The 23,745-nt window shown below is 47.6% G+C and overlaps 1 protein-coding gene and 1 long non-coding RNA gene across 6 annotated transcripts in view; one reads left to right on the forward strand and one right to left on the reverse strand.

Moving 5' to 3' along the window:
- Positions 1–23,745, reverse strand: part of Bmal1 (basic helix-loop-helix ARNT like 1) — a 102,460-nt gene that overhangs the window by 59,636 nt on the left and 19,079 nt on the right. For all 5 annotated transcript variants that reach the window (XM_029479644.2, XM_029479645.2, XM_021166155.3 and 2 more), the window contains exon 2: positions 16,099–16,171. The gene's annotated coding sequence lies outside the window, so the exon portion shown is untranslated. The remainder of the gene's footprint in view (positions 1–16,098; positions 16,172–23,745) is intronic.
- Positions 7,089–7,711, forward strand: LOC147002873 (uncharacterized). Its single transcript, XR_015047824.1, has 2 exons — positions 7,089–7,182; positions 7,573–7,711. It is a non-coding gene; the product is annotated as an uncharacterized LOC147002873 (long non-coding RNA).

Genomic DNA, 23,745 nt, shown 5'->3' on the forward strand with positions numbered 1-23,745 from the left:
ACACCCACAGACACTCAGAGCCAAATTCTTCCAATTATGACCCTGTGCCTGTTGCCAAGCTACTGCAAGGACCTACTTGAAAGGCAGCCATCTAGGCCATTTCCTGATTAAGCTGCCTGTAGCAAGGAATCCAGGCCTGCTGCTCTGGCCTCACAGCCCGTCCCAAATAACAGATCTGTGTTCCTGAATTAAGCCTTTTCCTTGTGATAGAATTACAATTCAAAGGTTACTGCAAAACTCACTATGCGCCCAACCATCCTTTGGCCTGGGCTGGGTGTCCGTTTAAGATGGAGGGCTGTCACACTGAGACTTTTAAAATTGGGCAGCCGAAGTGCAGTCCCAGCGGCATTTCTAATTGTGTTCAACAAATCAAGGTCAAACAAAAGTAGGTCAGCTGTCAACATGACAGGTGAGTCAGATATTGCAGGCCCTGCTGCATAGCTGCTTCGTGAACAGCAGGGGGCACCACTACCCAGTGCAGAGACTCAAATGGTCCTTCAACAAGTCCTCACCACACCCTAAGCAGCGGTGCATGGGGCACAAGGTCCTGGGTTTACTGATTAGCAGCTCAAACATCAGCGCTTCCTGGCATTCACCAGACTGCAGAGCCCTTAAAGGACTGCCTGAGAAGCAGTCTGTGAGCGCCATGTGTCACTGAGATTACTTCCAGCTCCTTAGAAACCAGGATGCTCCAAGCAGTGTGGAGCAAAATGAGCTCAGGCTAGAATAGAAGCAATCTGCCTCCCAACAGGAGGCTCCCTGCTCGCTGGTGGCTCACTTGGGTGTGGACTCAAAGGGCATCATCTGAGGCCAGTGAGATGCTCTGGGAGCCAGTTCCCACCCCAGAAGGGAAGGATCCACTCTGAATGGCAGCCTCTTGGTGAGCTGGCACCTCTCAAAAGAGAACTGAGGTGTGAATGTGGTCCGGCTCCCAAAACTCATAGTGTGGACCAATATAGTTATAGGGACAGGGTCTCGAAGTGGACCTCCAGGAATGCTGGGAAGCGGGGGCACAAAGCACTGAACCCCTTCAGAGGGGCCTCAAACCAAAGTGGTCCTTCCCACCACTGTATGTGTTGCAGAGTTCTATTATCTATTAACTGTTAACATGTACATATGAGTGTTTGCTCTTAGCCCCTGAGCATTAGGTCAGCGACACTCTCTCTGCTTTGCTTGGTTCCCTCGGCAGAGCCACGACTACATCGCTGGCCTTCAGTGAGTACTCTGCACATACCCACAGAGGAAATGAGCATGTGCACAGACCTCAGCAGGGGTCTGGAACAGGAGAGCCCCCATGCAATGCTATGAAACTGGTCTTTGTGCACAATGGGATAAAGCAAGGTTCAGGGAGGGTGCCTGTCTGCTCAGCCAGGCATGCAACATTCCAACCCTGCTTCTACAGTGAGCACCCACTGCTTTTAGAATCTAGAAGCAGCAAAGAGTCACCACCTTTGGGGGGAACCCACTCATCAGGAAGAACTTTTCCATCAACCACCTAATTAATATACGCCAGGCTCAGCTCCTGCAACCCAGATCCAAGCCCCGTCCCCATCTTCAGAGAGCACTGACAACCACAGCCGGAGCAGGGTGGAGAATTCTGGGCCTCCTCTCTGGTGGTGACAGTCATCATAGCCGTCGCTGTTAGCAACAGCAGGCTACTCCACGGTTCTCTGGAACAGTTCCAAAGAAAGGCCCGCAGGCAAGTCTGGGCCTGGCAGTGATAAGGTCCTTGGAATTTGCCTTTTCCCAACCCAAGAACCAGACGCTTGAATAGATAAGAGGGAGCGAGGGGAACCCAATTTTTAAAATTGAAATCTCCCAAGTCTTTAAGTTGACAAGTGGCAACTGGTGTTGACCTGAATTGAGAACATTAATCTCTGCAGAAGCTAAGTTTATCCCCATTATAATCTATACACCACAACAACACTCCAATCCATCTGATATTTTGGGCCGAGCACCCCCACGCACACCAGGCTGTCTGCTAGTTGCAAGCTCTGCCTTGAATTCATGTGCAAATCAGCAGGTGCATCTCATCAAAACGGCCAGGCTAGCGCGAGTATGTGAATCCATTTCCCAATTATGAGAAATAAATGCAAGTAGCAAATGTCATCAGAACCAGGTATTTCCAAATGCTACCCAGATGTCCTATGGCCCTTAGACACAAGCATTCTTTGGATGTGCTAAGCCCTCCACAGTTGCCAAGGAGCAAAGACATGGAGACAGAGAGTACACAGCCTGACCCTGGGTATGGAGGTGCAGCTGGAAGTGGCAGGCTTGAGGGCAGTCCCTGATGAAAGGGCCAGGCTTGTGGGTACTTTTCTTATTTTGGGAGCGTGTTCACGAACACCACCAGATTCACAAGGTAATCCTACACACACACACACACACACACACACACACTCCCTGAAAGGATAAGGAGTTCCCTACTTTCTTCTGTCACTTTTGTGACACTTAATTGAAGATAACCCTACACCATAAATGGCCACCCAGGAAGAACCTGCTTCTCACAGCACATGGATTGACAATGACTAGTATGGGAAATTGTCCAAGCTCCTACGTGGACAATCCAACCATGGAGGCTTTTTTAGTCAGTGGCAATACACAATGACGATATTAGCTCCCCAAGCTTAGCTTAGCCATTTGTCCTATGATACGGACAAATGGCGCACCCAGAAAAAGAACAGGAATGCCAACATGGGGACCAGAAGGTCCCAGACAAGAGGAACTTGGGAGCAGCAGTGTGGGACAGGGAAAAGGAATGCAGGGTGCTACCTGTGCAGTGATGTTAATAGGATATTAATGGTGATAATAATCATAGCTGCAATGTGCTATCAGTGACTGACAGAGCAATATTTAACTCACTGTAAGCAGTAAGTGTATGTTATTTCCTTTCTTCCTTTTTTTGTGTTTGGTGGAAGGAGTGAGGCAGTACCTTGTGTAGCCTAGGCTGGCCTCAAACTCTACATCCCAGGATGGCCCTAAGCTCCTGCTCTTCCTGCCTCCCCCTGCCAAGCACTGGGACTATGAGGCATTCAGCCACCACACCTGGGAGAGGGTATTACATTTAATTTTCACAGTAAGTCTATGGACCCTCTCTAGGTTATGTCCATTTTCCAGATCTGGAAAGAGAAAATTGAAGAGACTTGAGTAGCATTCCCAAGGGCTACAGTGAGTTGAGGTTCAGCTGCAATCCATCTGGTTCTGAGTCCACGCTCTTAAGGATGGCAAGGGCTAGCAGAATGCACATGATCTGTTTCACACCACAGTTAGCACCCTGGAAGCACTTAGATGTAGCTGCTTATGAAGGGATGGCAGAGGCGAGAGGTGGCCTCGACAGACAATGGCATTTTACTTGGGGCTCAGCATAACCACTGGAGACTTTGGAGCAAGGCCTAAGAAACTAGGATGCAGCCAAACTTAAGAGGTGCAGGCCTGTCAGTCCGGCTACTCAAGAGGCTAAGACAGGGATGCTCTGAGTTCAAGACCTGCACCACTATTAAGTGAACTAAATTAAGGGTAAGACTGGGCTTCCTCAGACATAATCGACTTTCATCACAACTGGAGAGGACTAGGTTCTTAGAGAAAAAAATAGCTCTCATCCATAGAGGTGTTTTCCCAGAGTGCCCCTTAGAGTGCTCTGCACAGAGCTACCCAATGCTCTGCATGATGCTCCTCAGAGAGATGCTCAGAGAGCCAATAGCCTTACATAAAATACATCCTCAGTGCACATTTTCCTGGAGAGGAAAACAGCAGGGCGAGTTAGTTACCTGCCTCTCTCCATACCAGCTCACTCCACCACACTATCCCAGCATAAATCACAGATCCTCAGAGAGTCTCCCAGTCCTGTCATCTGTAGCCTCAGCATAGACTCAGCATTGATTTCCTGGACCATTCTACCAGCCTTTGAAGACTTGCTGCCACCTCCCTCCCACAGTCCAGCCCCCACACTGCCACCAGCTGGCTTTCTAAAATAAAAGTGTTGACCAACATCACTCACCTCCTGAAAAATGTCTGCTGGAACCACAATACCGGAACAGACACCATGTTGGCATATATGCTAATTCAGCCACAGACTCATCACAGCTCATCTTTAAAGCCTCTGAGGAGTGGGAATAACAAACAAGGACCCTCCTTCTGAATTTCTGGTCTAGAGAAATGCAATGCACAGTATACAAGAAGACAAAGTAGTGATGACTGGTAATGGAAATTAACCTGATTGTAAGGACAGGTCAATGGCTGCGTAGACGAAGGAGAGGGAACAGGGTTGTTTTGTTTTGTTTTGTTTTTAAAGTATTTTAAAAGACAGACGAGAAATTACTTGAATGAAAACCAGACCAGAAAAGTCTGAGTGTTATGTAACAGTTTCCTCTGAAATTGAAACATTGTATCCTACAGGGAAGCTCCTTAAGCAGGGAGGTAAACAACTCAAAACAGTGACAGGAAGTTCCTGAAACTAACCAGATTCATCAGGTACCTCCCCATCAGAGTAAACAATAAAAGCTGATAGTTCCTCTCAGAAGAGGCGAAGCCAGCTGCAAAGAAGACTCAAAATAAGCAAAGCTGCAAAAACTGGGATGAGACGTGCTGCCTGGAAGAAGCTCAACCAGCCAAGCTGCCTGGAAGAAATTTGGACCAACTGAAAGACCTGGAAAGGATGCTCTCCAATGCGTTGAGCTGTCAGCAGGCTGTGCATTGTGTTCCAGGTTCCCAGCTTTGTAAGCTGTCACCTATGCTGGGGTGGACTTTGATAATGCAGCCCTTTGAGTCATTTCTGCTCCTGTAAGTAAACCCAATAAAACTCATTGGCCCACCAAGCTGGACTTTAACAGTATCTGTACTTTGGTCGGTTCTGGGTTCCCAGGAGGAGTTTTGCCACAAAATATTCAGCAAGGCACAAATGTGGGAGAATGGCAAGAGAGCCTGAGCTGTGTTGAGTGCAAAGGCCTGAGGCAAGAAAGAGAACCAGAGAAGAAGATACAGAGGATATGAAAAGTCAGCTAAGCAGAGAGTGCCAAGGGGTAAAACAAAGGGATAGCTGGCAAGGGCAAGATGTTTAGTTTCTAATTCCAAGCATGTCAGAGGCTACTGGAAACTAGAATAGGAAAGGGGCACGAAGGCCTTGCTTGCCCTTGCCTATTAAAGGAACACTAACAGCAGTAGAACCAGTGTGGCCAGTGTGACTAGCTAAGACAAAGAAGGACTGGATGAGGGCGGAAAGGGCTGGTAACCTTTCAGGTGTACTCTGAAGGAAAATCTCTAAGAATTATTGTCAGGCAAAGTAAGGAAGGGGAGAAGATACAGAATCAATGCTGGTGTCTGCATTTGGGGTCTGGACAGTTTCAGAGAAGATGGGGAGGACTGCAGAAGAGCAGGGCTGTCTCTCCACACAGTCTTCCCTTTTTAAAGAACAAATTGACGTCAGTGTAGCTATACTGGTCTGGTATGACCAGAACACTGTATAACATGGCTCAGTCTAAGTATGTGAGATGAGGGCCCAGGAGCAAGGTCCAGGCTGGCACCAAGACTCAGGGTGGGGTATGTCTTCCTGTGGACTTGCCACAACACAGCAACTCAGGAGCTCCACTGCTGACCCCAGCTCCAGACATGACACGTACCCCATGTTTCACCATCAAGCAGAGCCCTATCTCTGCCCTGAAACCCTTCTGCTTGGGATGCAGCTGGCACACTGTCACTCATCTTTTTAGACTCATTCCAGATTCATCTGAGAGGCCCTACTGCCACTCTGCACCTGTCCTCGAGTTCCTGCAGGACCATGGTAGCAAGCCTCTCCCTCAGGGTCCCATCACCTATCCTGAAGCCTGAGCACAGAGGACATTTGGATGAATGGAGTCCTTGCTACAGAAAGGCACAGAACCCACAGGCAGCAGTGACTGGCAGCCCTGCTGCTGTCTGCCCTGGAAAAGGCTGCAGAATGAGGCGCTGGGACTGAAGCACTAATAATGCTCAATGGGGTGGAATGCTTCCTCTGCTTGGGGACTTTCTAGCAATGAAGAACTTCAAGAAATCCAAACGCTGATCATCTCAGGGGGTGGCAAAGTGTAATGAATGTGGTGTCTGGCGAAGGGGTTTAGGTTCCAGCTGCAAAAGCCCAGTGTGCTGGGCTAGTTTAACGTCAACTTGACACAGGCTAGAGTCATCAGCAAGGAAGGACCCTCGCTTGAGAATATGCCTCCATAAGGTCGGGCTGTAGGCAAGTCTGTAGTGCATTTTCTTAACTAGTGATGGATGGGGGAGGGCCCAGCCCACTGTGGGTGGGGCCATCCCTAAGCTGGTGGTCCTGGGAAATATAAGAGAGCAGGCTGAGTAAGCCAGGAGGGACAAGCCAGTAAGTAGCACCCCTCTATGACCTCTGCACAACTCCTGCCCTGTTTGAGTTCCTGTTCTGACTTCCTTTAATGATGGACTAGGATGTGGAAGTATAAGCCAAAAAACCTCTTTCCTCCCCAAGTTCCTTTTTAGTCATGGTGTTTCATCACAACAGTGATAACGCTACCTGGAATACCCAGTGTGGGCTCCCATACTCACTGGGGGCTGCGGGTGTCAAGAGTTCACACACTTTTATTTATTTATTTATTTATTTATTTATTTATTTATTATATGTAAGTTCACTGTAGCTGTCTTCAGACACTTCAGAAGAGAGCATCAGATTTCGTTATGGATGGCTGTGAGACACCATGTGGTTGCTGGGATTTGAACTAAGGACCTTTGGAAGAGCAGTCAGCACTCTTAACCACTGAGGCATCGCACCAGCCCCCAACAGTTCACACTCTTAAGGTGAACTGTTAACAGTTCACACTCTTAGCCTGCAGCTACCTTAGAACAGATGTGAGTAGGAGAGGAAAGTGTGCCATCATGAATGACTTTGAAGCTTAACAAATGCTTTCAGATAATTCTGGGCCCATGATGAAGAAGACGGCAGAACAGCAGCCTGCACCAAGCAGACTGAAGGAGCAGCAGCCCAAATCCAACCCAAGGCATGGATGCTTTAGTATGGGGATCGGGGTAGGGGTGGCACTGGGGTAAAGAGCCCAGGGTCTAGACTGCAGCCCCCGGTGCATGCCTGCTACACTAACCTTTCTAAGCCTCAGTTTTCTTACCCACAGGGAACAAGGCATAGCCTGTTTCCCAAAGCTGCCTGATGTTCTTGAAACTGAAGGGCAGGTATGTGGCTGGCATACAGCAAACATGGGAGGCGAGTGTGGGATGGAGTGGTAGCAGTGTCTTCTTTGCTAAGGCACAGTAAGCAGAGAAAAGGGGTGGAAAGAGACAGCCATGGGAAAGCACAGGTGAAACCCAAGGATAATAAATAGGACCTTTGAGGGCTCACCACAGCATAAAGAAACTACTCCGAAAAGAGGTGTGGATGGTGGGGGGGAACACCTGGGGCCCAAGGCTAGCCTTGGCTCCACAGCAAATCTGAGGCTAGCTAGATGACATGAGAATTTGCTGAAAATGGTGGAGTGGGGCATGCAGTGGGAAGAGAAGAGAGAAAAGAAATTTCCTTAAGAAGTTCTAAGCCTCTGTTTGTGTTTGTGGGTTTTTTTTTTTTAGAATGGAATGGAAAAGAAGAAACCATAATGAGAGAAAACAGGAAGAGAAAAGAGATGCACTAACTTTGAATATACCAACATATTGGCAGAGATCAAAGGACATGTGTACCCAAAGAACCATGCTGTTTTAATGAACAACACTGCCTATGAGTTATTCATGGATTCCATTTTCTCTGTACAACTCTTATTCAATCTTCAATATCCTACTTGCTTGAAAGCCCATATACCCCAACCTCCACCTAGACAGTCATTTTCTTGTTCCTGTTGACCTAGGCAGGGTATAGTTGTGTAGACCTGACTAGCCTGGAACTTGCTACATACACCAGACTGACTCCAACATTGTAGTGATTCCTCCTGCCTCTCTTCCCAAAAATCTTGGTTTATAGCACCATGCCTGACAGGAAGAAAGACAGACCATTCCTAACTAACATGAGAAGATGACTGTAGCTATCAATGTCAGATTCTGACCTATGTACAGTTGTTAGTTACCTAAACTAGACACACAGCTAGGGGGTTTTGTTTGATTTTTTTTTTTTTTTTTTTTGTCACCATTCACAGTACCTAACTTTCTTCTAGTCTCCAGACTGAAGTCAATACATCTGTCCTAGCAGTAAGTAAAAGGATGGGCAAAGGCGTGGCCATCTGCGAGCAGGACTTCTCAGGCTCACACATACCAGGGGTCACTGTCAAGGAACCCAGAACTTACTGTAGGATGTTAAATGTTTATCATTTAAAGCAAATACTTCAGTACTAGCGACAGCCGTGGACATGCTTCTCTCTGCCAGGTGCTGTCCAGGCAGTTGGCACCCAGGCTGGCCAATGTGGGTCACACAGTTACTGGGCACGAGGCCAGTAAGGGCCTGTCTGACAAAGCCGCCTCAGACAGAAAAATGAAGAGCTTAGAGCCAACCTTGTAAAACAGTGCTCAGTCATTTTTGTCAATGCCAAAACAACACACATTTGCTCTGACAATGCTACGGAGGTGGAACCGGTCATTCTCGGTGTGTTCCTACGTCACCTCACTCATCTGTCACAGCCTTTACTGTGCTCTGAGGCTTTCTAAGGTGTCCCACGGCTACTTCTGGCAACAATGCTTATGACAGCAGATACTAGATCTTTGGGGTTTCCTACATATGAGAATCTCACAAAGGGTACATCTCTCTCTTGTCACGGTGCCACCTACAGAACAGGAACAGCCTGATGGTTTGCCTCAGGGCAGGGCAGTGAAGCAGCCTGTCTCCAGAGCCTACGGCCAGGTGACAAGTGCCCTCTGAAGGGCTTGGGGACTATCTGCACTTTCAGGGCATCTTAGTCTGCAGCCAGAAACAGTGCCCAATCTTCACTATCACCCCCACTCCCTGCCCCCACTGTCCCCTTTCCCTACCTGGTCAGAAGCCATTTCTGTTTTTGTTTTTCTCACTAAATAGCAGTGTGAGTCATTTGGACTTGAGCCATGCTGGCCTTAGAAAGCCCTAACAGCCTGGTAAGATGCCCTGGGGAACCCGGCTTCCTCTGTGGCCCAGTCCCTGACCAGCTGCTTGGAGTCCACACCAAATTTTCATATCACTGGACTCTGGGAGGAGAGTCCCGATGACCACATAAGCCAGTGGTCATAGAGTGTAAAGCAGGGAGTAGGGTTCTTTCAGAGGAGGAGAGGGCAAGGAGAAAGCATTTCTTTAGCCAAGAGCAATGATATATTATTCAAAGTGACACATTAGTCCCCTGAGAAGTGAAGGTGTGGCTGAGTGATAAATTATGCAAGGGAAACGCAGCAGCAGCAGCAGCAGCAGCAGGATGCGCATCTGCACCATGAAACAGCTGTTCTTAAAGAAGTAACTTCTGTTTCTCCCATGACCTTTCTGTAGAACCCTGAGACCGCAGACACTAACTCCAGGGCTACTCTGGGTCCCAATGAGCTCCAGAAGGACCAGGGTGGCAGGCACACAGGTCATAATGACCCGCGTGGTCATTCATTCTTGGGAGTGTATGCAGGTCCACATACCAGCCTCTGTCCTAGGAGGCCCAGCAACTCCTTTCATTACAGGAAAGGGAAAAAAAAAAAAAAAGACAAGGGGACAAGGGGGATCCAGGTAGACAAGACCACAAAAAGGCAAACTCCACCAAGCCTCCATGCTTCCTTAGCAGATGGCTCCATTGCAGATCCCAGGTAGTAGGGCTTGGGCTAATGCCATGGCATAGCAAAAGTAAGTTCTACAGAGCAGAGGGTCTGCCAGGCTCTTTCACAGTCAGCACCCAGACAAGGGCAAGGGAGACTCCAGGGATGAGTGACTGGTTCCTTAGGCTGTCAGTCAGCATAGGCAGGACACCTACTTATAAATTTAGTTACTGTCGCCATCCTTGGGCTCACAGGGGTTGCCCAACATGGGAACAAACAGCCATTTGCCATAAGGACACAAATAACTGTGAGATGACATCTGTGATGAATGATGGCCAGGAGGAGGAGAAGGATGGGTTGCTGGGACACATGACTTGGGACATAGAAGAATGGGCACAAGCACCCATTGGCAGCCTGGAACCTGGGACTAGCCTCCTCACAGTCAGAGTCCGTCAGGCCTTGGTGTCCTGTATGGTGTGGTGTTCTGGGTAGTCACAACAGTACCTCAGTTTAAATGGTCTGAGCCCCTACATGCAGTAGCTTCCCACCAAGCACTTTGGCAGTGCTTGACACACACAGAGCTGTTAATCAGGGGTGGACAATGATATGTAAAAATCAATGGTTAGACCTAACCTTCTGAACTGAGGAGATGGCTCAGAGCTGGAGAGCTTGTCTAGCATGTGAAGGCCTTAGGCTCAATCCCCAATTCCAAAGCCAGATTCTATTTCCTCCCTAAAGAAGAACCTAGCTTTCTTATCAAGGAAGGCTTTCCACTGAATCTGATGAAATGCAAGGACCTCACAGACATGGGATGGGTAAGACAGGGGAAAATGTTTTCCATGCAGAATGAGCAGTTGTGGAAAGTCCCTGCACAGGGAGGAAGTCTGAAAGGAAGGAAGGCAGCTGAGAGCCTGTTCAGGTACCCTGGTCAGCAAGACACCTCTGGGCCTAGAACAGCTCTTCTGCGAAGCCTTCCTAGCTTGCTGGGAGCACACGGATAAGAGCTGCATTCTTGGCACAGCATCTCAGTTCTACAAAGAAGAAGGAAGTGAAGGAGGCAGGCATGGAGCCCAAGGTCCCCCACAAAAGCATATACCCTACTGTGCTCTAAACTCAGCAACTGCGTTAGCTGCTGGATGGAACGCAGACACTTGCCTAGGACACCTGAGAACCTTGCATGTCCATGTCACCTCTCAGTACACACTCACTGGGGACATCACAAGACTCTAGATGCAGTATATCTACAGCCACAGAGGGTAACTAGGGATCCATACCCACCAGCCAGAGCAGGGGAAAGGCTACCAGGCAGGAGTTGGCAAGAATCAGTGCTGGACTAATTTAGGATATTTGAGATTCATCCAAGACCAAGTTGGGTGGACTTCATTCCTAAGAATTCCTTGATAGATTATTTTTCATTTTGAATTGCAGGTATTATTCCATCAACAACAGCAAACTATAAATGAAAGTTAGAGGCAAATAACATAGGGAATAAATGCTCCTGAAGTCCTAGGATGTCAGGAAACATGACAGTCAGCGGCAAACTCCAGCCTTGAAGAGTTTGTCCAGCACCTGAAGCTAAGAAGGGTTATGGCTCAATCAAATCCAACCACCAATGAACTTCCAACTCCAGGTACACCTGATCACATTACAAATCTGTTGTTGAGCTGTGCAAACAGACTCTGCTATCCACACTCTTTCAACAAACACTTCCTGAGCCAGGTGCACTGTGCTGGCTGGGAACGAAGAGGGAGGTGTGTGTGTGTGTGTTGTCAGTATCTATGTAAAGAGTGGAAGGGGAATGTGTGTGTGTTCATGTATGTCCATGTTTGTGTTTGTGTGTATGTGTCTGTGTGTTCTGCACCCTTAAGAAGCTTAGTTTACTGAGGATTAAAGATAAGTAAGTCAACAGCCCTCCTGTAAGTGCCTTATGCACCAGAGAGCCATGCAATGTATTATGGGAGGCAGAAGGAAGTTCAGCTCCAGGTCCAGGGAGGAAATGAGAGATATCTGGTAGAAGAGGAGAAATTGAAACTGAGTCCCTAGGTGGGGAGTAGTGGCCAGCTCATTCCCAGGCGAGAACCCAGAGCTTGAAAAGGTACTAAAAGTAGAGGCCATTGGTGGGCTGGGCTGAGGTTGGCATTTGTGACAATGTAGCAAGTGGCTAAATGCCAGGTGATGGGAGACTACAGGCTCTTCGGGGGCTGTAAAGCCCTTTACTCTAAACCACTGAGGATCCTGTGGAAAGGTTTACATAGATGAAAGCCATGAGATGTGTGAGTTAGAAACATGGATTGACAGGAGTGTGAACTAGAATGAGGGAGGGGAAAGATGGATAGGAGAGCCAATTAATAGGATGTGCAGAGGAGGGAGTAGATCGCTCACTTAAATGATGAGTCCTAGGGAAGAGAAGAAAAATAATTGACAAGGGTCAGTGAGGTGGTTCAGCAGGTAAAGGGGACTGCCACACCAGACCTGACAATCTGGTGGGGGGAAAGAACAGATTCTTGTAAGTTATATCCTCAAACCTCCACACATTGTATTTCGAACACACACACACACACACACACACACGGGGTAGGGCATTAGGGGGAGAGAGAAGGCTAAATATATAAGGAGTTTGCAAATTATCAGAACATGGGGGGACTGGATACGACAGATGAGAGAAAGGACAAGGAAAGGGTGAGTCAGGAAGAGGGGAGGGAGGCAGGCCAGGGGCACTTGGGGGAGAAGGGCACTGTTGGGAGACTTGGTAAAGTCTGGATGTGAGGCAGGTTTACAGGTCTCTGGAACAAGGGTACAGGGGGTATCATCCGGAAGAACAGCAGAGAGATGAAGAGGGGGTCAAGCAGGGCCTGACACTAATGAAGGGTAAGGGCAGGAGAAAAGCAGGCTGAGGAGGCCGAAGGAGAGCCCTGGGAGAGTAAGCCTGTGGGATGACCCAGGGCCAGAACACTGAGCACAGCCAGAGAGACCTCAGGAGGGCGCCCTTGACTGAGGGAGCCAGGGCAATGCAGTCCTAAGCAAAAGATGGAGAAGTGTGGAGACCTGAGCTAAGAAACCTACACCTGCCAAAAGAGCTTTCATATGTTTCCCCATGGGCTCCCACTTTGCTTGTAGGAGAGGCCTTCCCTGACCACCCTACTTGACACATCGGCCCTTCATTCTCTACTCTACCTCACTTTACAATTTACCATGAGCATTTCCAGTGTTCTAGACATGCTGTCTGCCTTGTGATAACACAGACCACCTGCACCACTCCCATCCCGTGTCACCACTGTAACTGTAGTCCTGAGAGCAGGGTCTGTCACTGTGCCTCTGGTGGTATGAATGAGAACGGACCCCATAAGCTCATATATTTAAAAACGTGATTCCCAGTTGCCCTGTTGGTTGGTGGGACTGTCCGGGAAGGATTAGGGGGTGTGGCTTTGGTGGAGGAGGTGTGTCACTCGGGGTTTCAAAAAGCCAATGCTATCCCCCCCCACCCCCGAGCTAGCTCTCTCGGCCTGGTGGTTGTGTCTCAAGACCTACGTTCTTAGCTACTGCTCCAGTGCGTTACCTGCTACCTGATGTTCCCTGCCAGGATGGTTAGGCGCTCTAACCCTCTGAAACGTAAGCCCCAAATCAAACACTTCCTTTCACAAGTCTCTTGGTCATGGTGGTTTATCATTGCAATAGAAAAGTAACAAAAACAGTACTCGATATTACCTGACCCCTGGAAGTAGCAAATACTTAGCACATGACACACTTCACACCTGACTGTGCTAAATGCTGGGGACATAGTGAGAAAACAAAACTTTGTAGCTTGATGCTGGAGATGAGCAGAGACTAACACCAAGCACTGGCCAAAAAAAAAAAAAAAAAAAAAAAAAAAAAAAAATATATATATATATATATATATATATATATATATATATATATATATGCAGCATGATCACAAGGCAGGACTCCATTCCATTCTCCTGCTTTTTGTGGCAGTTCCTCTCCACACCCAGAGCCACCACCTTCTCCAACTGAAGGACTATCTTCCTGGGAAGCTATTAACACTTGAGGTTTGATTGTCATTTCTTCCAGATTTTCAAATGCATTTCTCACCCTTTTCACAGGTTCCTGAGAAGTGGGAACACCTGCCCTCTGCTCTCAAGTGTTAATCTGATTCCATCTATATCTGAGAGAAGAAATCCCAGACTTAGATAAGAGAAAGCAAACAGCACAAGGGTCACACAGAACTGGGTTCTAATCCCTTGTTACCTTGGACAGGCTATTAAACGTCTTAGTGGATGGGTTTCCTTATAGCTGAAACTGGAATACTAACTCTCCCAGAAGAGGTCATATAAAATTAAAATGGGATGATGCACTTGGAGGACTCAGCACTCGATACAGGATGAGGGCTCAGTCAACAGTGGCTCCATAGATAACCCACTGCTTCTGCTGTTCGATCTAACTGAAACCTTCACACACACAAACTAGTCCTTAGATTTCCAGCCACAGAGCGTATGTCAGGATGCATAGAACACAAACTGGTCAGCAACCTCAGGAATGATCTCAAATCCCACACACTTGTCCAGACTCTCCCACCCTAAGTCTGACTTCAGTTTTGGCTATTCTATTTCTCTCCTTCATTTAATGCAAATACAACTATTTCCCTACAGCAGATCACATCTCGTCTCATGGCAAAACTCCAAACCCAAGCTGGATTCCACGGTGCAAGTTGTGGCAGAGTTGGGAACACCACACCTCAAAGCTAGCCTAAGAACATTGTCGGAAGCCCAGTGTGCACACAAGCGCCAACACACTCGGCTCTAAGAAAGGCAAGGAGGACTGGTCAGGACATGCTTGGTCTGCCTCAAAGCTACAGGACAGGCTCCTCTGGCCCTATCTTCTGTTTCAGCTATAAGGAAACCATTTTCCTTGGCCTCTGGGTATCTCTGACCTTCTGCCTCCCACCCCAATTTATGCATGTTTTCTAAAACTCAGCCCTTCACTTACTCGAAACTACAGTGTGGGGCTGGAGAGATGGCTCAGCTGTTAAAGGTGAAGGCTCACAATCCAAACTAAGATGCCTATTCTAATCTTCAGACATAAGTGTCTCAGCCCAAGCTTCAGTCCTTTATCACCAGTTGTAAACTGGATGTTTCCTATGCATGACCCAATGCCATTTAATTCATTTGAAGACAGTGTCAGAAGAGTAGATGAAATTCAGTGTTGAAGACTTGTCAAACATGCATGAAGGCCTGGGTTCAGTCCTCAACATGGCAATCGATCAATTGGTGGCAACATTAACTATCTCTTGCCTACACTCCCATTGATGATACTGCCACGAAACACCAAATCTCAACTTTCATCTTTGACTCCTGTCTTTAGAGTCAAGACTGCACATCAGATGGGCTCTTCCCTTGCAACCCCCCCACTGACTGTGTATCTGCCACTGGCCATGTGACAGCACTATGTATTACCTCTATAACCTGTCTAGCTATCAGATAAGTGTTCCTAAAATGTCACTTCAGTCAATTCTCCACTCAACATAACTTAAACAGATTCCTATTGTCTTGAAAATAGCTGGGGTCTAGAAAAGAAGTTGACAAACAACAGACCACAGGTTAAGTCCCGCCAGCCCCTTTCTGTAGAACACAGCCATCCTCCCTTCATTTGCAGAGCAGCCTGGCTGCTTTCAGGCTACCAAGCAGAGCTGAGTAGCTCTGACAGACCACATCACTTTATAAGCAAAAATATTTAGCCTCTGGTCCTTCGGTGAACAAGAGCGCTGATCTGGGCTGTAATAGCCAGATGGCAATAAATCCCACCAAAGATCTATGTTGCTTCAGACAAGGCTTTTGTTCCTGTTGGTCTGCAGATAGACGCGCTTTCTTTATACCCTATATCCACGTTCCCATGTACAGAAAACCTCATATGACCCCTAGACTCTTTCCCATCTACCTTTTCTTCTTAGAGAATGCCAAAGCACCACCTGTCTGTGAGGTTCATCCCTGAATTCCAGGGTTCTCCTCCTCTGACCTCTGTCTACACCAGTGGTTCTCAACCTTCCTAATGCTGTGACCCTATGATACAGTTCCTCGTGTTGTGGTGGCCCCCGCAACCATAAGGTTGTTTTTGTTGGTACTGTTATGAATCATAATATAAATATCTGACATGCAGGATATCTGATGTTCAACTCATGTGAAAGGGTCTTTCAACCTCCCAAAGTGGTCGCAGCACACAGGTTGAGAACGACTGATCTACACCAATCATACAAACCTAGAGTGAGATTTCACTATCCCTTCTGCCTAGGATATAGACTTCTACGGGACTCAGGCTTTATAACATCCACAGAGCACCTGCTATAACAACCTTGCTCTTCATCTCAAACACAACCTCAAACGTATCATTTGGTAAATAGGCATCAAACAAACTTACCAATGAAGGCCTAGGGTTCCACATTTGAAACCTTAAGTTTGGTTCCAAAAGCATTCACTGCAGCCAACAACACCTGAAAGCAAGGAAAGAAAAGTTAAGCTCTAGAAGAGACTGTTACACATCGTCTTCCATCAGCTTCCATGAAACACTTGTGACATGTCTGTAGTAACACATGACACACTGATATGACAGGATTTCTTACTTTTTTGGGAGTGGGAGGGCTCTAGACTACAGATTTTTAGAGAGATTTGTAGAGTCACCCTACCCCTTGAATTCGCTGCCCAGAATACCACATGCATTTATATGATCCTCAGTAAATGTGTAAAGTGGATGTGAAAAAAACCCACCCATTCAGTTCATTACCACATGTGTGGGTCCTAAAAGAATCTGGTTTTCACCAAAGGTATGCATGCCTCAGTCCCATTGCTTTGAATAGGGAATAGTTTGCCAGACAGATTAATGAGATTAATCTAAAGGCGCACCTTGGCAATGACATGCCCCTGGGCAGAAACCTTCAGAGGCTCTCAGAATCAAAGCCTGCCAGACCTGTACCGACTGGCCCAGCCTCACATGGCAGCCTTGGTTCACCTGGATTCCTGAAATGGACCCTGCTTGTCCAGATAGATAAGACAGACAGTGAATCCCCAAACACAGGCCTGACCTCCCCGACACACACCCTCCCCAACATCTCCTCTGGTTGGATGTCTTTTTCCACTGCATTGACCACCTACTGATGCTATCAGTTATAACACTGTAGCCCATGCCAGGTTCATAATGCCCTCTTAAGTGTGACTCTTCCTTAGGCTGTGGCAAAATACATATAGAATAAAGTTCATAATCTCAGCCATTTGGCATACAGAGCTTGGCAGTGCTCACTGTGTTCCTTTGCACAGCCACTGCCACCATCTACCTCCAGAACACTCTGCACCTGTAGAATGGAGACTATAGCTCAGTCCCTGGGACCAGTCAGTCTCAGTAAAGCATGCATGCATGTATGAATGAATGAATACACTGCTGAACTCTACCATGGTACAATAATCACATGTTTTCTGGATTAATTTCAACCCATCTTAAATGTCTGTCTCTGTCTCTCTTTCTCTCTTACACACACACACACACACACACACACACACACACACACACACACACTTGGGACAGGAACTCAGGCTATCTGTAAGTTAAGACTTAGCTAAATACACAACTTTGATTGGTCCGTCAATCCACTAGACCCATGGTCATGTCCTAATACCCCCTTATAGGACCTTGCCTCAGGTAATCACCGCTTTAGCTGGCCACTCTCCTGCCACTGCTGGCACACCTAGGTTTTCCTTTCACCTCGCCACCTCCTTCTCTTTGTTTCTTTTTCTTTATCTGCTATCAGAGGCCTCAGGGTCTCTCTGCTCTCACTCCCTGGTGGTCTATCTAGTCTGATTCAATGTCACCTCCACACCTGATGCTCACCCAGATTTTTTTCTCCCAGCCTGGGCCTCTCCTTTGACCAGTAGTCAATTGCTGGGGTCAAGTCAGAGGCACGCACATGTTGTTCTATGTTGACTAGTGGGGGTCTCAAGCTCAGCACATCTAACGTGGACTCCATGTTCATGAGACTTGATGCTGGCAGTGTCAGCACCACAGTGTAAAACAACTTGTCCAACTGAGTTCTTTCCCTTAGCTTTCCCTCCACATCCAACACTCACTCAAATTTGTTCTCACATCCATGAATTATTAGCATGGCTTTGCTTGAATCCTTCAGTCTTCCTGGCAAGGATGCCAGAGGGACAGGCATTTCTAAATCTACAGGCTCTGGGGCAGGTGCAGGGCAAAGCCGGGTTTCTAAGTCAATGCCCCCACCCCCACCAATCTATCATCCCTTTCTTGCCTGGCAGCCCTGATACTCTCATATTCTCTGCCCTCTTGTAGAACGGGAACATTTTGAAGGGAGTGAGAGACAGTCAGTGTCCCTTTCCAGCTATGGCACAATAAGAAGTCAGTAAAGGAGGTAGAAGACACCCAGGCTGCCTCCACCTCACCACACAAGGCAGCAGGCACCACTACAATGAACAAACAACCACCACCACCAAGGGAGCAGTGTGTGCACTGTGGAGAGGTGGAGCTGGAGATGTGATGGCAGTGACGGTGAGAAAGACGCGTGGGGTCAACATGTTGGCACTGCTCACTAGGATCAGTGGGATGGTATGCAGGCTGGAGCTTATGCAGACACAGACTCTGTCCCCTGAACACACTGCCCAGCAGTGGGTGGGTGGTCCTGGCTCTGATCAATGAGAGAGGCAGGAGAAGGGTTCACTTTCTAGACTGGACTTCCTTTGAAGGCCACATGGTTTATGATGCCACCAGAGGCCATGCTAGTCTCTGTCGTCCACACTATAGCCCTGGGCTTCAATTAAGCCTGAGATTCGTGAGGATGTCTGCAGTCTGTGCTGCTGGCTGATTCCCCTTGGTGGTATCCTGGGGCTTTGCTGCCTAGGAGAGCTGAGGGTTGCTGATGTGAGCTGAGGTCATGTTGAGGTCTGTGCAGCCACTGTGGGCCATGAGTGGGTCGGTGGTCCAGAGGAGGCTAGCAGATGTGTTAATGTCTGAGGCCCATGTCACCATCAAAGCCCATGCAGAAGTATGGTCTGGGCTGCTGCATGAAGCCATGTTGATGTCCCTGGGTAAGGGAGAGCTGGCCCTGTTCTTCTCTGTCTGCCACAAGGCTCTCCTCAGTTGATGGCTTCTAGTATGGGTACAGGAGGAGAAATATTCACCCTCCCTTGGAGGGCTGGCCACTAGGAATTTGACCATGTTCCAGTGAGTGTATAGACAACACTAAATGGACCTCCTCCTCCTCCTCCTTCTTCTCCTCCTCCTTCTTCTCCTCCTCCTCCTTCTCTTCCCTTCCTCTTCCTCTTCCTCTTCTTCCTCCTCTTCTTCTTCTCCTCCTTCCTCCTTCCTCCTCCTCCTCTTCTCTCTTTCTCTTTCTTCTTTTTTTCTTCTTTTTTTTTTTTGTGGGGGAAGAATGGATATAGGAGGACTGGGAGTTGAGCATGATGGAGTGCATGATAATTCCCAAATAATCAATTTTAAAAGACTACAATAATAACCATAATCATAATGAAATATATTTTGCCCAGAAATTCTTTTCTTTTTGCTTTTGGATAATTTTAAAAAGTAAATTAAACAAATATTCATTCAATAAGTAATTATTACATTCTTGCTATGAAAAACATTGCTCTCTGAAAATGCATAATCTTGTTGAACAAGCAAGAGGAAAACAAAAACAGAGCAATGAAGAAAAACAAAATGTTATTGTAAAAAAAAAAAAAAAAAAAGAAGTCACAGCCTCAAGGAGTATGAGACATGTGAAGTCTGTCGGCACTTACAGACTTGCAGCCAACAAGCTCACCTTCCAGAGCATGACTCCTTACTCCTCTGACCCCCGGGGGATGCAAACCCTTCTGAAACCCCTCAGCTTTTAGCCTCTGGCTAGTCCCTAAGTCTTGTTTACTTATTTGTATGCCCACCTCCTGGCACCATAACTAGATGTAAAACGCAACTGTGATTCCCTCAGGAGCTATAGCTAGCGTCCCAGCAGCCATCCTTGGTGTCCCTCTAGTAGCCTCCTAACCACTCCAGTCACCTCTACACACAGGCTCCCAATCACTACTCCATGCAGGATCTGGGCTAGTTCTAATAAAAACCTAAACAAAGAATCTCTGCACTATTGTACTATACAGTCTTCTGGACCTGTTAAAGAAGACCATGCTGGACTCGCTTCGTCTGCCCCAAGTGCAGGTCTTCTAAAACAGGCTGTTTGCCTAGGCAGGGATAGGAACACATCCCTCCCTGGCCTCTTAGTGATTGGCCTAAAGGAGAGGTATACCCTTCAAACTAAGCCAATCAAAGCCTTGTTCTAGAACTGATGGAGCAGTCTTGTCCTCAGAGAAGGGCAGCTTATCCCCAGTGCCAACACAGCAACAAGGAACAGGAGCCAGATGGGCCATGACAAGGTCAACCCCCATTCAGAGTTCATCTTCTTACAGCAACAAGGAACAGGAGCCAGCTGGGCCATGACAAGGTCAGCCCCCATTCAGAGTTCATCATCTTCTCTGCTGACCTCCCACATCCCTTTCCCCAATTGTGGACCCATTAAGTTCCCTACACCTGTGCTAGAAGTGGGATTTTTGTCTCCCTCCCCTATTCTTCCCTTGCTCCTTAAGTCAAGAACAGTTCCTAGAATGTTGTACTTAATCATTTATTAAGTGGATGAAGCAAGTACAAAGACTGGTGAAGCCCAACTCTGTCTTTTCCTAGCTTTGTGATCCCAGGCAAGGTTGTCTAGCCTTGGGTGGAGGTTTGGATAGGTATAGCCCTCACAGACTCACTTGTTTGAATGCTTGGCCCACAAGGAGTGGTACTATTAGGAGGTGTGGCCTTGTTCGAGGAAGGATGTCACTGTGGGGGTGGGCTTTGAGAGCTCCTATGCTCAAGCTCCGCCCAGTTGTGGCACACAGTCTCCTTTCTACCTTTGAATCAGCTCCTTCTCCAGCACCATGTCAACCTGCATGCCACTAAGCTCCCCACCATGTTGACCATGGACTAAACCTCTGAAGCTGTAAGGCAGCCTCAAGTAAATGTTTTCTTTTTTAAGAGTGCCTTGGTCATAGTGTCTCTTCACAGCAATAAAACCCTATGACACCATGTGTGTACGTGTGTTTGCATGTTTGTGTATGCAAGAGCCCAAATATGTGCAAGTGCATGTCTACACTACACGCTTAAGGAAGCCAGAGTACGACAATCTTGGTTGTTGTTCTTCTGTTTCTCACGCATCTTGTTTCTTGAAGCAGGATCAACTTAGCAATTACGGTAAATTGGCCAGCCCACCAGCCTCAAAGAGCTGCCTGTCTCCAGCTCTGCAGCACTAAGATTAGAGCTGTAAGCCACCGTGACCGCCTCTTCTACATGGGATCAGTGGTTCTAACTCAGCTCTTCAAGCACTTTACCTCCTGAGCCATCTCCCTGGCCTTCTCTATTCTTTTATGACTCAATTTCTCTGCAAAAGAAGAGAAGCCACAGTACCTACTCAGAGGGTCTGGGGATAACTAAGATGAGTAGAAATCCATTCCCTGAAAATAGCTCAGGCTTCCCAAATGCTAACTGCTCTTGTTATCAACTCCAGGCCAGAGGCACAGTGTGGGCTTCAGACACTCATAGGTCATTTGGAGGGAGGCGTAAGAAGGGAAAGAGCTGACTTGGGTATTTACAAGCACAAACTCTCTTGGGAGCAATAAGCCAGCATTTGGTGAGATCTGAGAGGTACCTAGGGCTCTCAGCAAATTGCCAGAGGTCAGAGTCCCAAGACAAGTGGTGGAAGAGAAGCACGCATGGCTGCAGGAAAGTACTGCCACGGACAGTACCAGCCAGGCGATGAGAGATGCTCTGTGCCTTTTGGGAGCCGATTTTCACAGCAAAGCTTAAAGAGAGAGAGAGAGAGGCCTCTTACACTGTCTGGACAAGGTAATAAGGCTATAAAAATGGAACCACACAGAACCCACATGGGCCCAATTTTCGAAGAAAAACAGCGATTGTCACAGCATTTGAGGTGGGGGAGGAGTCACACTTGGGTCTCAGCACGAAAGCAGCTCTTAAATGAACGTAATGAGGCTGCAGAAAAGCTCCTGGGTCTGCCAGATGAGCAGGGCTGGCTCTCATCTGTCCCCCTTGTCCTGCTCCCTGCTCTCACAGATATCAGAATGGGACAATGCATTCCAGTGGCTCTGCTCCAAAAGTGCACAGTACAAAAGAGACCCTGCTGACCATCCTCCCACACCCACTCAGAGGCCTTCTCCCTTCTGTCCAGGCTATGGTTGACTCTCTTCTTGCATCACCCCTGAACTTCTCACCATACAACGTCTGACTCTTTTCAGCTTTTGTGCCTACTCCCCCCACCCCCATTCCCGCATCAGAGCAGGGCAGCTCAGTGGTTAGCAACACAGAGCCTCAAGGTGTGTGGGCGGGGTCTCCTCTGATATAACTGTGTGATTCTAGATAGTTAACTCATAGCTACAAGTCTTAGCTTCCTCCTTTGTGAAATGGAGATGCAGACATGGCTCATTTGAGACCCTGTGTGGATTAAATGAGCCAGTTCATTTAAAGCTTCACAATCATGCCTAGAACCAGCTGCACCCAAAGAGTCACCCTAAGGTGCAGGCCATGAACACTGGGACACACACCCAATATTTCAACGGAACCTCAACACAGCTCTTGTCCTTACACCTTCTCCACCTGAGCCTTTCACATCTGCTGGAAAAGCTCACCCTGCACTTTAGCCTACCCTACAAAGTGTTGACAAAAGTCAGGCACCTTCACAAACCTTCCTCAACTCTGCTCAAGTAACAGAACCTCTCCTTTCCTAAGAGGTGGCCCGCCTTTTAATCTCTTGAACAAGCATCAGCTTGAAGTCTGCTGTGTATGTCCCACTCCCAGGTCACAAACCTCTCAGAAACAAGGGGTTCTGGGATCTCTCTCCCCCAGTGTTTACTCCCTGTAACCTTAGACATATGTAGACTTAGTAAACATTTGCTGGATTAAAATGAAACATGATGCCTAGAGCCAGGGTCCACAGAAACAGAAACAAGTGGCTGAGGGTGTGTAGCATGTTCGAGGCCATAGGCAGTACTGAAAAAAGAAGTCTTAACAAACTCAGCAATTGCAGCAGATGTTAGACTCTTCCCAGCACCCTCAAAGCCAGTGTTTAACTCAGTACTGGGGACCAAGTCACGGCACCTGTTTGCTGGTTTCACCGTAGTCACTTCCTGATGGCCAACAGAAAGCCGAAGTCAAAGCCTGTGCGCATGTGCACGCACGGCCTTCCACCACCCACTCACTCAGGGGTGGTCTTTCCTTCCCTCTGAAATGCTATGTGCAGCTGGGCACGGTGTCGCCGCACAGCTGCAGTCCCAGCACTGAGGGTGCTGAAGCAGGAGGGTCACAAGGCCAACAAGACCCTGGCTCCAAAAAGAATTCTCCATTCTTTGTCTTGGGGCATTTCTTACAGCACTCTGAAGGGAATCCGGGTTTTATTTCACGATTATTTTAATCAAAGCATCAGGTGTTGGGAGACAAATGTCCTCGATTTTCACAGGCTGATGGCTCCTTAAGAGGATTTATTGATTCACCTCCCTACATAGGCAAATAAATTATGGCCACCTTTTCCTTATACCTCCTTTCTCATTAGTTACCCAGCTTCTTCACTCATGAAAAATACAACAAAGACTGTCTCCAGCATGAAGTACATTTTTAATACGTTATCACAGCGTTCTTTTTGAAAAGAGAAAATCTGACTCTCTGTCGACTCTTGGGCCATTGCCATTAGCTAGATAAATGCCGACTTAATGAAATGATTCTGTAATACACAAAGATGGCTTAATGCAGCATTAGCTGAAAGAGCAAAAAGGAGAAGCAATCTAAAACCTGCTCCATTACACGCTCCCAGCTCACGGAAGACATCCCCTCGATGGACAGAATAGTATGCAGCCATCTTTAACAAGCCTGGGGGAACTGAAGATACGATGTTGAGAGTGCAGGAGACAGGACAGTTCCTGCAAAACTCAAGAAAAATGAGAGTTGGGAGGAAATCTCGGCACATGC

This window comes from Mus caroli, unplaced genomic scaffold (assembly GCF_978045245.1).
Source record: "Mus caroli unplaced genomic scaffold, Mus_caroli_1 scaffold_8, whole genome shotgun sequence".
Lineage (NCBI taxonomy): Eukaryota > Metazoa > Chordata > Mammalia > Rodentia > Muridae > Mus > Mus caroli.